The following is a 15,000-nucleotide window of genomic DNA, read 5'->3' as shown; positions in this document are numbered from 1 at the left end:
GATATGAAGGTGTCATAGGTATTTGGACAAATCAGCTTATATGTGTATTAAAAATAGTCAAAGGTTTAGTATTTGGTCCAATATTGCTAGTACGCAAACACTAAAACATAGCCTCTGACTCTACAATCGTGTCAGATGACATTTGGTGTTTGTTTTGGTGTTGTATTTCAGATTATTTTGTAACCAAAATAAATGAATGGTGAATAATGTACTGTGCCATTTTGTAGTCACTTTTTTTGTTTGTAAATAAGAATAGAATATGTTTATGAACAATTCTACATGAATGTGGTTGCGACCATGATTACAGATAATAATGAATGAAGCATGAAAAATAATGAGTCAGAAAGTTACAGAGAGATGAATTTCATACTCCCACCAAAAATGCTGACCTCCCCTGTTATTGGTAATTGTGAGTGGTTAGCTTGTCTTGAGGGTATTTTCTTTGTATGTGTGTGTATGGATTAATGTACAGATGTAGTTACCCCCTAGATCAGGGTCTGTATAGATGTAGTTATCCTCTAGATCAGGGTCTGTATAGATGTAGTTACCCCCTAGATCAGGGTCTGGTACTGTATAGATGTAGTTACCCTCTAGATCAGGGTCTGTATAGATGTAGTTACCCCCTAGATCAGGGTCTGTATAGATGTAGTTACCCCCTAGATCAGGGTCTGTATAGATGTAGTTACCCCCTAGATCAGGGTCTGGTACTGTATAGATGTAGTTACCCTCTAGATCAGGGTCTGTATAGATGTAGTTACCCTCTAGATCAGGGTCTGTATAGATGTAGTTACCCTCTAGATCAGGGTCTGGTACAGTATAGATGTAGTTACCCTCTAGATCAGGGTCTGTATATATGTAGTTACCCTCTAGATCAGGGTCTGGTACTGTATAGATGTAGTTACCCCCTAGATCAGGGTCTGTATAGATGTAGTTACCCTCTAGATCAGGGTCTGGTACTGTATAGATGTAGTTACCCTCTAGATCAGGGTCTGTATAGATGTAGTTACCCTCTAGATCAGGGTCTGTATAGATGTAGTTACCCTCTAGATCAGGGTCTGTATATATGTAGTTACCCTCTAGATCAGGGTCTGTATAGATGTAGTTACCCTCTAGATCAGGGTCTGGTACTGTATAGATGTAGTTACCCTCTAGATCAGGGTCTGTATAGATGTAGTTCCCCTCTAGATCAGGGTCTGTATAGATGTAGTTACCCTCTAGATCAGGGTTTGTATAGATGTAGTTACCCTCTAGATCAGGGTCTGGTACTGTATATATGTAGTTACCCTCTAGATCAGGGTCTGTATAGATGTAGTTACCCTCTAGATCAGGGTCTGTATAGATGTAGTTACCCTCTAGATCAGGGTCTGTATAGATGTAGTTACCCTCTAGATCAGGGTCTGTATAGATGTAGTTACCCTCTAGATCAGGGTCTGGTACTGTATAGATGTAGTTACCCCCTAGATCAGGGTCTGGTACTGTATAGATGTAGTTACCCTCTAGATCAGGGTCTGTATAGATGTAGTTACCCCCTAGATCAGGGTCTGTATAGATGTAGTTACCCCCTAGATCAGGGTCTGTATAGATGTAGTTACCCCCTAGATCAGGGTCTGGTACTGTATAGATGTAGTTACCCTCTAGATCAGGGTCTGTATAGATGTAGTTACCCTCTAGATCAGGGTCTGTATAGATGTAGTTACCCTCTAGATCAGGGTCTGGTACAGTATAGATGTAGTTACCCTCTAGATCAGGGTCTGTATATATGTAGTTACCCTCTAGATCAGGGTCTGGTACTGTATAGATGTAGTTACCCCCTAGATCAGGGTCTGTATAGATGTAGTTACCCTCTAGATCAGGGTCTGGTACTGTATAGATGTAGTTACCCTCTAGATCAGGGTCTGTATAGATGTAGTTACCCTCTAGATCAGGGTCTGTATAGATGTAGTTACCCTCTAGATCAGGGTCTGTATATATGTAGTTACCCTCTAGATCAGGGTCTGTATAGATGTAGTTACCCTCTAGATCAGGGTCTGGTACTGTATAGATGTAGTTACCCTCTAGATCAGGGTCTGTATAGATGTAGTTCCCCTCTAGATCAGGGTCTGTATAGATGTAGTTACCCTCTAGATCAGGGTTTGTATAGATGTAGTTACCCTCTAGATCAGGGTCTGGTACTGTATAGATGTAGTTACCCTCTAGATCAGGGTCTGTATAGATGTAGTTACCCTCTAGATCAGGGTCTGTATAGATGTAGTTACCCTCTAGATCAGGGTCTGTATAGATGTAGTTACCCTCTAGATCAGGGTCTGTATAGATGTAGTTACCCTCTAGATCAGGGTCTGGTACTGTATAGATGTAGTTACCCCCTAGATCAGGGTCTGGTACTGTATAGATGTAGTTACCCTCTAGATCAGGGTCTGTATAGATGTAGTTACCCCCTAGATCAGGGTCTGTATAGATGTAGTTACCCCCTAGATCAGGGTCTGTATAGATGTAGTTACCCCCTAGATCAGGGTCTGGTACTGTATAGATGTAGTTACCCTCTAGATCAGGGTCTGTATAGATGTAGTTACCCTCTAGATCAGGGTCTGTATAGATGTAGTTACCCTCTAGATCAGGGTCTGGTACAGTATAGATGTAGTTACCCTCTAGATCAGGGTCTGTATATATGTAGTTACCCTCTAGATCAGGGTCTGGTACTGTATAGATGTAGTTACCCCCTAGATCAGGGTCTGTATAGATGTAGTTACCCTCTAGATCAGGGTCTGGTACTGTATAGATGTAGTTACCCTCTAGATCAGGGTCTGTATAGATGTAGTTACCCTCTAGATCAGGGTCTGTATAGATGTAGTTACCCTCTAGATCAGGGTCTGTATATATGTAGTTACCCTATAGATCAGGGTCTGTATAGATGTAGTTACCCTCTAGATCAGGGTCTGGTACTGTATAGATGTAGTTACCCTCTAGATCAGGGTCTGTATAGATGTAGTTCCCCTCTAGATCAGGGTCTGTATAGATGTAGTTACCCTCTAGATCAGGGTTTGTATAGATGTAGTTACCCTCTAGATCAGGGTCTGGTACTGTATAGATGTAGTTACCCTCTAGATCAGGGTCTGTATAGATGTAGTTACCCTCTAGATCAGGGTCTGTATAGATGTAGTTACCCTCTAGATCAGGGTCTGTATAGATGTAGTTACCCTCTAGATCAGGGTCTGTATAGATGTAGTTACCCTCTAGATCAGGGTCTGGTACTGTATAGATGTAGTTACCCTCTAGATCAGGGTCTGGTACTGTATAGATGTAGTTCCCCTCTAGATCAGGGTCTGTATAGATGTAGTTACCCTCTAGATCAGGGTCTGGTACTGTATAGATTTAGTTACCCCCTAGATCAGGGTCTGTATAGATGTAGTTATCCTCTAGATCAGGGTCTGTACAGATGTAGTTACCCCCTAGATCAGGGTCTGGTACTGTATAGATGTAGTTACCCTCTAGATCAGGGTCTGTATATATGTAGTTACCCTCTAGATCAGGGTCTGTATAGATGTAGTTACCCTCTAGATCAGGGTCTGGTACTGTATAGATGTAGTTACCCTCTAGATCAGGGTCTGTATAGATCTAGTTACCCTCTAGATCAGGGTCTGTATAGATGTAGTTACCCTCTAGATCAGGGTCTGGTACTGTATAGATATAGTTACCCCCTAGATCAGGGTCTGTATAGATGTAGTTATCCTCTAGATCAGGGTCTGTATAGATGTAGTTACCCTCTAGATCAGGGTCTGTATATATGTAGTTACCCTCTAGATCAGGGTCTGGTACTGTATAGATGTAGTTACCCCCTAGATCAGGGTCTGGTACTGTATAGATGTAGTTACCCTCTAGATCAGGGTCTGTATAGATGTAGTGACCCTCTAGATCAGGGTCTGGTACTGTATAGATGTAGTTACCCTCTAGATCATGGTCTGTATAGAGGTAGTTACCCTCTAGATCAGGGTCTGGTACTGTATAGATGTAGTTACCCTCTAGATCAGGTCTGTATAGATCTAGTTACCCTTTAGATCAGGGTCTGCATAGATGTAGTTACCGTCTAGATTAGGGTCTGGTACTGTATAGATGTAGTTCCCCTCTAGATCAGGGTCTGTATAGATGTAGTTACCCTCTCGATCAGGGTCTGGTACTGTATAGATGTAGTTACCCTCTAGATCAGGTCTGTATAGATCTAGTTACCCTTTAGATCAGGGTCTGCATAGATGTAGTTACCCTCTAGATCAGGGTCTGGTACTGTATAGATGTAGTTCCCCTCTAGATCAGGGTCTGTATAGATGTAGTTACCCTCTCGATCAGGGTCTGGTTCTGTATAGATGTAGTTACCCTCTAGATCAGGTCTGTATAGATCTAGTTACCCTTTAGATCAGGGTCTGCATAGATGTAGTTACCCTCTAGATCAGGGTCTGGTACTGTATAGATGTAGTTACCCTCTAGATCAGGGTCTGTATAGAGGTAGTTACCCTCTAGATCAGGGTCTGGTTCTGTATAGATGTAGTTACCCTCTAGATCAGGTCTGTATAGATGTAGTTATCCTCTAGATCAGGGTCTGTATAGATGTAGTTACCCTCTAGATCAGGGTCTGTATAGATGTAGTTACCCTCTAGATCAGGGTCTGTATAGATGTAGTTACCCTCTAGATCAGGGTCTGTATAGATGTAGTTACCCTCTAGATCAGGGTCTGTATAGATGTAGTTACCCTCTAGATCAGGGTCTGTATAGATGTAGTTACCCTCTAGATCAGGGTCTGTATAGATGTAGTTACCCTCTAGATCAGGGTCTGGTACTGTATAGATGTAGTTACCCTCTAGATCAGGGTCTGGTACTGTATAGATGTAGTTACCCTCTAGATCAGGGTCTGTATAGATGTAGTTACCCTCTAGATCAGGGTCTGGTACTGTATAGATGTAGTTACCCCCTAGATCAGGGTCTGTATAGATGTAGTTATCCTCTAGATCAGGGTCTGTATAGATGTAGTTACCCCCTAGATCAGGGTCTGGTACTGTATAGATGTAGTTACCCTCTAGATCAGGGTCTGTATATATGTAGTTACCCTCTAGATCAGGGTCTGTATAGATGTAGTTACCCTCTAGATCAGGGTCTGGTACTGTATAGATGTAGTTACCCTCTAGATCAGGGTCTGTATAGATCTAGTTACCCTCTAGATCAGGGTCTGTATAGATGTAGTTACCCTCTAGATCAGGGTCTGGTACTGTATAGATATAGTTACCCCCTAGATCAGGGTCTGTATAGATGTAGTTATCCTCTAGATCAGGGTCTGTATAGATGTAGTTACCCTCTAGATCAGGGTCTGTATATATGTAGTTACCCTCTAGATCAGGGTCTGGTACTGTATAGATGTAGTTACCCCCTAGATCAGGGTCTGGTACTGTATAGATGTAGTTACCCTCTAGATCAGGGTCTGTATAGATGTAGTGACCCTCTAGATCAGGGTCTGGTACTGTATAGATGTAGTTACCCTCTAGATCAGGGTCTGTATAGAGGTAGTTACCCTCTAGATCAGGGTCTGGTACTGTATAGATGTAGTTACCCTCTAGATCAGGTCTGTATAGATCTAGTTACCCTTTAGATCAGGGTCTGCATAGATGTAGTTACCGTCTAGATTAGGGTCTGGTACTGTATAGATGTAGTTCCCCTCTAGATCAGGGTCTGTATAGATGTAGTTACCCTCTCGATCAGGGTCTGGTACTGTATAGATGTAGTTACCCTCTAGATCAGGTCTGTATAGATCGAGTTACCCTTTAGATCAGGGTCTGCATAGATGTAGTTACCCTCTAGATCAGGGTCTGGTACTGTATAGATGTAGTTCCCCTCTAGATCAGGGTCTGTATAGATGTAGTTACCCTCTCGATCAGGGTCTGGTTCTGTATAGATGTAGTTACCCTCTAGATCAGGTCTGTATAGATCTAGTTACCCTTTAGATCAGGGTCTGCATAGATGTAGTTACCCTCTAGATCAGGGTCTGGTACTGTATAGATGTAGTTACCCTCTAGATCAGGGTCTGTATAGAGGTAGTTACCCTCTAGATCAGGGTCTGGTTCTGTATAGATGTAGTTACCCTCTAGATCAGGTCTGTATAGATCTAGTTACCCTTTAGATCAGGGTCTGCATAGATGTAGTTACCGTCTAGATTAGGGTCTGGTACTGTATAGATGTAGTTCCCCTCTAGATCAGGGTCTGTATAGATCTAGATACCCTCTCGATCAGGGTCTGGTACTGTATAGATGTAGTTACCCTCTAGATCAGGGTTTGTATAGATGTAGTTACCCTCTAGATCAGGGTTTGTATAGATGTAGTTACCCCCTAGATCAGGGTCTGGTACTGTATAGATTTAGTTACCCTCTAGATCAGGGTCTGTATAGATGTAGTTACCCCCTAGATCAGGGTCTCGTACTGTATAGATGTAGTTACCCTCTAGATCAGGGTCTGTATAGATGTAGTTACCCTCTAGATCAGGGTCTGGTACTGTATATATGTAGTTACCCCCTAGATCAGGGTCTGTATAGATGTAGTTACCCTCTAGATCAGGGTCTGGTACTGTATAGATGTAGTTACCCTCTAGATCAGGGTCTGTATAGATGTAGTTACCCCCTAGATCAGGGTCTGTATAGATGTAGTTACCCTCTAGATCAGGGTCTGGTACTGTATATATGTAGTTACCCCCTAGATCAGGGTCTGTATAGATGTAGTTACCCTCTAGATCAGGGTCTGGTACTGTATAGATGTAGTTACCCTCTAGATCAGGGTCTGTATAGATGTAGTTACCCTCTAGATCAGGGTCTGTATAGATGTAGTTACCCTCTAGATCAGGGTCTGGTACTGTATAGATGTAGTTACCCCCTAGATCAGGGTCTGTATAGATGTAGTTACCCTCTAGATCAGGGTCTGGTACTGTATAGATGTAGTTACCCTCTAGATCAGGGTCTGGTTCTGTATAGATGTAGTTACCCTCTAGATCAGGGTCTGTATAGACATAGTTACCCTCTAGATCAGGGTCTGTATAGATGTAGTTACCCTCTAGATCAGGGTCTGTATAGATGTAGTTACCCTCTAGATCAGGGTCTGTATAGATGTAGTTACCCTCTAGATCAGGGTCTGGTACTGTACAGATGTAGTTACCCTCTAGATCAGGGTCTGTATAGATGTAGTTATCCTCTAGATCAGGGTCTGTATAGATGCAGTTACCCTCTAGATCAGGGTCTGTATAGATGTAGTTACCCTCTAGATCAGGGTCTGGTACTGTATAGATGTAGTTCCCCTCTAGATCAGGGTCTGTATAGATGTAGTTACCCTTTCGATCAGGGTCTGGTACTGTATAGATGTAGTTACCCCCTAGATCAGGGTCTGGTACTGTATAGATGTAGTTACCCTCTCGATCAGGGTCTGGTACTGTATAGATGTAGTTACCCCCTAGATCAGGGTCTGTATAGATGTAGTTCCCCTCTAGATCAGGGTCTGGTACTGTATAGATCTAGTTACCCCCTAGATCAGGGTCTGTATAGATGTAGTTACCCTCTAGATCAGGGTCTGTATAGATGTAGTTACCCCCTAGATCAGGGTCTGTATAGATGTAGTTACCCCCTAGATCAGGGTCTGGTACTGTATAGATGTAGTTACCCCCTAGATCAGGGTCTGTATAGATGTAGTTACCCTCTAGATCAGGGTCTGGTACTGTATATATGTAGTTACCCCCTAGATCAGGGTCTGTATAGATGTAGTTACCCTCTAGATCAGGGTCTGGTACTGTATAGATGTAGTTACCCTCTAGATCAGGGTCTGTATAGATGTAGTTACCCTCTAGATCAGGGTCTGTATAGATGTAGTTACCCTCTAGATCAGGGTCTGGTACTGTATAGATGTAGTTACCCCCTAGATCAGGGTCTGTATAGATGTAGTTACCCTCTAGATCAGGGTCTGGTTCTGTATAGATGTAGTTACCCTCTAGATCAGGGTCTGTATAGACATAGTTACCCTCTAGATCAGGGTCTGTATAGATGTAGTTACCCTCTAGATCAGGGTCTGTATAGATGTAGTTACCCTCTAGATCAGGGTCTGTATAGATGTAGTTACCCTCTAGATCAGGGTCTGGTACTGTACAGATGTAGTTACCCTCTAGATCAGGGTCTGTATAGATGTAGTTATCCTCTAGATCAGGGTCTGTATAGATGCAGTTACCCTCTAGATCAGGGTCTGTATAGATGTAGTTACCCTCTAGATCAGGGTCTGGTACTGTATAGATGTAGTTCCCCTCTAGATCAGGGTCTGTATAGATGTAGTTACCCTTTCGATCAGGGTCTGGTACTGTATAGATGTAGTTACCCCCTAGATCAGGGTCTGGTACTGTATAGATGTAGTTACCCTCTCGATCAGGGTCTGGTACTGTATAGATGTAGTTACCCCCTAGATCAGGGTCTGTATAGATGTAGTTCCCCTCTAGATCAGGGTCTGGTACTGTATAGATCTAGTTACCCCCTAGATCAGGGTCTGTATAGATGTAGTTACCCTCTAGATCAGGGTCTGTATAGATGTAGTTACCCCCTAGATCAGGGTCTGTATAGATGTAGTTACCCCCTAGATCAGGGTCTGGTACTGTATAGATGTAGTTACCCCCTAGATCAGGGTCTGTATAGATGTAGTTACCCCCTAGATCAGGGTCTGGTACTGTATAGATGTAGTTACCCCCTAGATCAGGGTCTGTATAGATGTAGTTACCCCCTAGATCAGGGTCTGTATAGATGTAGTTACCCCCTAGATCAGGGTCTGGTACTGTATAGATGTAGTTACCCCCTAGATCAGGGTCTGGTACTGTATAGATGTAGTTACCCCCTAGATCAGGGTCTGGTACTGTATAGATGTAGTTACCCCCTAGATCAGGGTCTGTATAGATGTAGTTACCCCCTAGATCAGGGTCTGTATAGATGTAGTTACCCTCTAGATCAGGGTCTGTATAGATGTAGTTACCCCCTAGATCAGGGTCTGTATAGATGTAGTTATCCTCTAGATCAGGGTCTGTATAGATGTAGTTACCCCCTAGATCAGGGTCTGGTACTGTATAGATGTAGTTACCCTCTAGATCAGGGTCTGTATATATGTAGTTACCCTCTAGATCAGGGTCTGTATAGATGTAGTTACCCTCTAGATCAGGGTCTGGTACTGTATAGATGTAGTTACCCTCTAGATCAGGGTCTGTATAGATCTAGTTACCCTCTAGATCAGGGTCTGTATAGATGTAGTTACCCTCTAGATCAGGGTCTGGTACTGTATAGATATAGTTACCCCCTAGATCAGGGTCTGTATAGATGTAGTTATCCTCTAGATCAGGGTCTGTATAGATGTAGTTACCCTCTAGATCAGGGTCTGTATATATGTAGTTACCCTCTAGATCAGGGTCTGGTACTGTATAGATGTAGTTACCCCCTAGATCAGGGTCTGGTACTGTATAGATGTAGTTACCCTCTAGATCAGGGTCTGTATAGATGTAGTGACCCTCTAGATCAGGGTCTGGTACTGTATAGATGTAGTTACCCTCTAGATCAGGGTCTGTATAGAGGTAGTTACCCTCTAGATCAGGGTCTGGTACTGTATAGATGTAGTTACCCTCTAGATCAGGTCTGTATAGATCTAGTTACCCTTTAGATCAGGGTCTGCATAGATGTAGTTACCGTCTAGATTAGGGTCTGGTACTGTATAGATGTAGTTCCCCTCTAGATCAGGGTCTGTATAGATGTAGTTACCCTCTCGATCAGGGTCTGGTACTGTATAGATGTAGTTACCCTCTAGATCAGGTCTGTATAGATCTAGTTACCCTTTAGATCAGGGTCTGCATAGATGTAGGTACCCTCTAGATCAGGGTCTGGTACTGTATAGATGTAGTTCCCCTCTAGATCAGGGTCTGTATAGATGTAGTTACCCTCTCGATCAGGGTCTGGTTCTGTATAGATGTAGTTACCCTCTAGATCAGGTCTGTATAGATCTAGTTACCCTTTAGATCAGGGTCTGCATAGATGTAGTTACCCTCTAGATCAGGGTCTGGTACTGTATAGATGTAGTTACCCTCTAGATCAGGGTCTGTATAGAGGTAGTTACCCTCTAGATCAGGGTCTGGTTCTGTATAGATGTAGTTACCCTCTAGATCAGGTCTGTATAGATCTAGTTACCCTTTAGATCAGGGTCTGCATAGATGTAGTTACCGTCTAGATTAGGGTCTGGTACTGTATAGATGTAGTTCCCCTCTAGATCAGGGTCTGTATAGATCTAGATACCCTCTCGATCAGGGTCTGGTACTGTATAGATGTAGTTACCCTCTAGATCAGGGTTTGTATAGATGTAGTTACCCTCTAGATCAGGGTTTGTATAGATGTAGTTACCCCCTAGATCAGGGTCTGGTACTGTATAGATGTAGTTACCCCCTAGATCAGGGTCTGTATAGATGTAGTTACCCCCTAGATCAGGGTCTCGTACTGTATAGATGTAGTTACCCTCTAGATCAGGGTCTGTTTAGATGTAGTTACCCTCTAGATCAGGGTCTGTATAGATGTCGGTACCCCCTAGATCAGGGTCTGTATATATGTAGTTACCCTCTACATCAGGGTCTGGTTCTGTATAGATGCAGTTACCCTCTAGATCAGGGTCTGTATATATGTAGTTACCCTCTAGATCAGGGTCTGTATAGATGTAGTTACCCCCTAGATCAGGGTCTGTATAGATGTAGTTACCCTCTAGATCAGGGTCTGGTACTGTATATATGTAGTTACCCCCTAGATCAGGGTCTGTATAGATGTAGTTACCCTCTAGATCAGGGTCTGGTACTGTATAGATGTAGTTACCCTCTAGATCAGGGTCTGTATAGATGTAGTTACCCTCTAGATCAGGGTCTGTATAGATGTAGTTACCCTCTAGATCAGGGTCTGGTACTGTATAGATGTAGTTACCCCCTAGATCAGGGTCTGTATAGATGTAGTTACCCTCTAGATCAGGGTCTGGTACTGTATAGATGTAGTTACCCTCTAGATCAGGGTCTGGTTCTGTATAGATGTAGTTACCCTCTAGATCAGGGTCTGTATAGACATAGTTACCCTCTAGATCAGGGTCTGTATAGATGTAGTTACCCTCTAGATCAGGGTCTGTATAGATGTAGTTACCCTCTAGATCAGGGTCTGTATAGATGTAGTTACCCTCTAGATCAGGGTCTGGTACTGTACAGATGTAGTTACCCTCTAGATCAGGGTCTGTATAGATGTAGTTATCCTCTAGATCAGGGTCTGTATAGATGCAGTTACCCTCTAGATCAGGGTCTGTATAGATGTAGTTACCCTCTAGATCAGGGTCTGGTACTGTATAGATGTAGTTCCCCTCTAGATCAGGGTCTGTATAGATGTAGTTACCCTTTCGATCAGGGTCTGGTACTGTATAGATGTAGTTACCCCCTAGATCAGGGTCTGGTACTGTATAGATGTAGTTACCCTCTCGATCAGGGTCTGGTACTGTATAGATGTAGTTACCCCCTAGATCAGGGTCTGTATAGATGTAGTTCCCCTCTAGATCAGGGTCTGGTACTGTATAGATCTAGTTACCCCCTAGATCAGGGTCTGTATAGATGTAGTTACCCTCTAGATCAGGGTCTGTATAGATGTAGTTACCCCCTAGATCAGGGTCTGTATAGATGTAGTTACCCCCTAGATCAGGGTCTGGTACTGTATAGATGTAGTTACCCCCTAGATCAGGGTCTGTATAGATGTAGTTACCCTCTAGATCAGGGTCTGGTACTGTATATATGTAGTTACCCCCTAGATCAGGGTCTGTATAGATGTAGTTACCCTCTAGATCAGGGTCTGGTACTGTATAGATGTAGTTACCCTCTAGATCAGGGTCTGTATAGATGTAGTTACCCTCTAGATCAGGGTCTGTATAGATGTAGTTACCCTCTAGATCAGGGTCTGGTACTGTATAGATGTAGTTACCCCCTAGATCAGGGTCTGTATAGATGTAGTTACCCTCTAGATCAGGGTCTGGTACTGTATAGATGTAGTTACCCTCTAGATCAGGGTCTGGTTCTGTATAGATGTAGTTACCCTCTAGATCAGGGTCTGTATAGACATAGTTACCCTCTAGATCAGGGTCTGTATAGATGTAGTTACCCTCTAGATCAGGGTCTGTATAGATGTAGTTACCCTCTAGATCAGGGTCTGTATAGATGTAGTTACCCTCTAGATCAGGGTCTGGTACTGTACAGATGTAGTTACCCTCTAGATCAGGGTCTGTATAGATGTAGTTATCCTCTAGATCAGGGTCTGTATAGATGCAGTTACCCTCTAGATCAGGGTCTGTATAGATGTAGTTACCCTCTAGATCAGGGTCTGGTACTGTATAGATGTAGTTCCCCTCTAGATCAGGGTCTGTATAGATGTAGTTACCCTTTCGATCAGGGTCTGGTACTGTATAGATGTAGTTACCCCCTAGATCAGGGTCTGGTACTGTATAGATGTAGTTACCCTCTCGATCAGGGTCTGGTACTGTATAGATGTAGTTACCCCCTAGATCAGGGTCTGTATAGATGTAGTTCCCCTCTAGATCAGGGTCTGGTACTGTATAGATCTAGTTACCCCCTAGATCAGGGTCTGTATAGATGTAGTTACCCTCTAGATCAGGGTCTGTATAGATGTAGTTACCCCCTAGATCAGGGTCTGTATAGATGTAGTTACCCCCTAGATCAGGGTCTGGTACTGTATAGATGTAGTTACCCCCTAGATCAGGGTCTGTATAGATGTAGTTACCCCCTAGATCAGGGTCTGGTACTGTATAGATGTAGTTACCCCCTAGATCAGGGTCTGTATAGATGTAGTTACCCCCTAGATCAGGGTCTGTATAGATGTAGTTACCCCCTAGATCAGGGTCTGGTACTGTATAGATGTAGTTACCCCCTAGATCAGGGTCTGGTACTGTATAGATGTAGTTACCCCCTAGATCAGGGTCTGGTACTGTATAGATGTAGTTACCCCCTAGATCAGGGTCTGTATAGATGTAGTTACCCTCTAGATCAGGGTCTGTATAGATGTAGTTACCCCCTAGATCAGGGTCTGTATAGATGTAGTTACCCTCTAGATCAGGGTCTGTATAGATGTAGTTACCCCCTAGATCAGGGTCTGGTACTGTATAGATGTAGTTACCCTCTAGATCAGGGTCTGTATAGATGTAGTTACCCTCTAGATCAGGGTCTGTATAGATGTAGTTACCCTCTAGATCAGGGTCTGGTACTGTATAGATGTAGTTACCCTCTAGATCAGGGTCTGTATAGATGTAGTTACCCTCTAGATCAGGGTCTGGTACTGTATAGATGTAGTTACCCCCTAGATCAGGGTCTGTATAGATGTAGTTACCCTCTAGATCAGGGTCTGGTACTGTATAGATGTAGTTACCCTCTAGATCAGGGTCTGTATAGATGTAGTTACCCTCTAGATCAGGGTCTGTATAGATGTAGTTACCCTCTAGATCAGGGTCTGTATATATGTAGTTACCCTCTAGATCAGGGTCTGTATAGATGTAGTTACCCTCTAGATCAGGGTCTGGTACTGTATAGATGTAGTTACCCTCTAGATCAGGGTCTGTATAGATGTAGTTACCCTCTAGATCAGGGTCTGTATAGATGTAGTTACCCTCTAGATCAGGGTTTGTATAGATGTAGTTACCCTCTAGATCAGGGTCTGGTACTGTATAGATGTAGTTACCCTCTAGATCAGGGTCTGTATAGATGTAGTTACCCTCTAGATCAGGGTCTGTATAGATGTAGTTACCCTCTAGATCAGGGTCTGTATAGATGTAGTTACCCTCTAGATCAGGGTCTGTATAGATGTAGTTACCCTCTAGATCAGGGTCTGGTACTGTATAGATGTAGTTACCCTCTAGATCAGGGTCTGGTACTGTATAGATGTAGTTACCCTCTAGATCAGGGTCTGTATAGATGTAGTTACCCTCTAGATCAGGGTCTGTATAGATGCAGTTACCCTCTAGATCAGGGTCTGTATAGATGTAGTTACCCTCTAGATCAGGGTCTGGTACTGTATAGATGTAGTTCCCCTCTAGATCAGGGTCTGTATAGATGTAGTTACCCTTTCGATCAGGGTCTGGTACTGTATAGATGTAGTTACCCCCTAGATCAGGGTCTGGTACTGTATAGATGTAGTTACCCTCTCGATCAGGGTCTGGTACTGTATAGATGTAGTTACCCCCTAGATCAGGGTCTGTATAGATGTAGTTCCCCTCTAGATCAGGGTCTGGTACTGTATAGATCTAGTTACCCCCTAGATCAGGGTCTGTATAGATGTAGTTACCCTCTAGATCAGGGTCTGTATAGATGTAGTTACCCCCTAGATCAGGGTCTGTATAGATGTAGTTACCCCCTAGATCAGGGTCTGGTACTGTATAGATGTAGTTACCCCCTAGATCAGGGTCTGTATAGATGTAGTTACCCCCTAGATCAGGGTCTGGTACTGTATAGATGTAGTTACCCCCTAGATCAGGGTCTGTATAGATGTAGTTACCCCCTAGATCAGGGTCTGTATAGATGTAGTTACCCCCTAGATCAGGGTCTGGTACTGTATAGATGTAGTTACCCCCTAGATCAGGGTCTGGTACTGTATAGATGTAGTTACCCCCTAGATCAGGGTCTGGTACTGTATAGATGTAGTTACCCCCTAGATCAGGGTCTGTATAGATGTAGTTACCCCCTAGATCAGGGTCTGTATAGATGTAGTTACCCTCTAGATCAGGGTCTGTATAGATGTAGTTACCCCCTAGATCAGGGTCTGTATAGATGTAGTTACCCCCTAGATCAGGGTCTGTATAGATGTAGTTACCCCCTAGATCAGGGTCTGGTACTGTATAGATGTAGTTACCCTCTAGATCAGGGTCTGTATAGATGTAGTTACCCTCTAGATCAGGGTC

This window comes from Salvelinus alpinus, chromosome 3 (genome assembly GCF_045679555.1).
Source record: "Salvelinus alpinus chromosome 3, SLU_Salpinus.1, whole genome shotgun sequence".
NCBI lineage: Eukaryota > Metazoa > Chordata > Actinopteri > Salmoniformes > Salmonidae > Salvelinus > Salvelinus alpinus.
The sequence above is the reverse complement of the archived record's forward strand: the minus strand, read 5'-3'. Positions refer to the sequence as shown.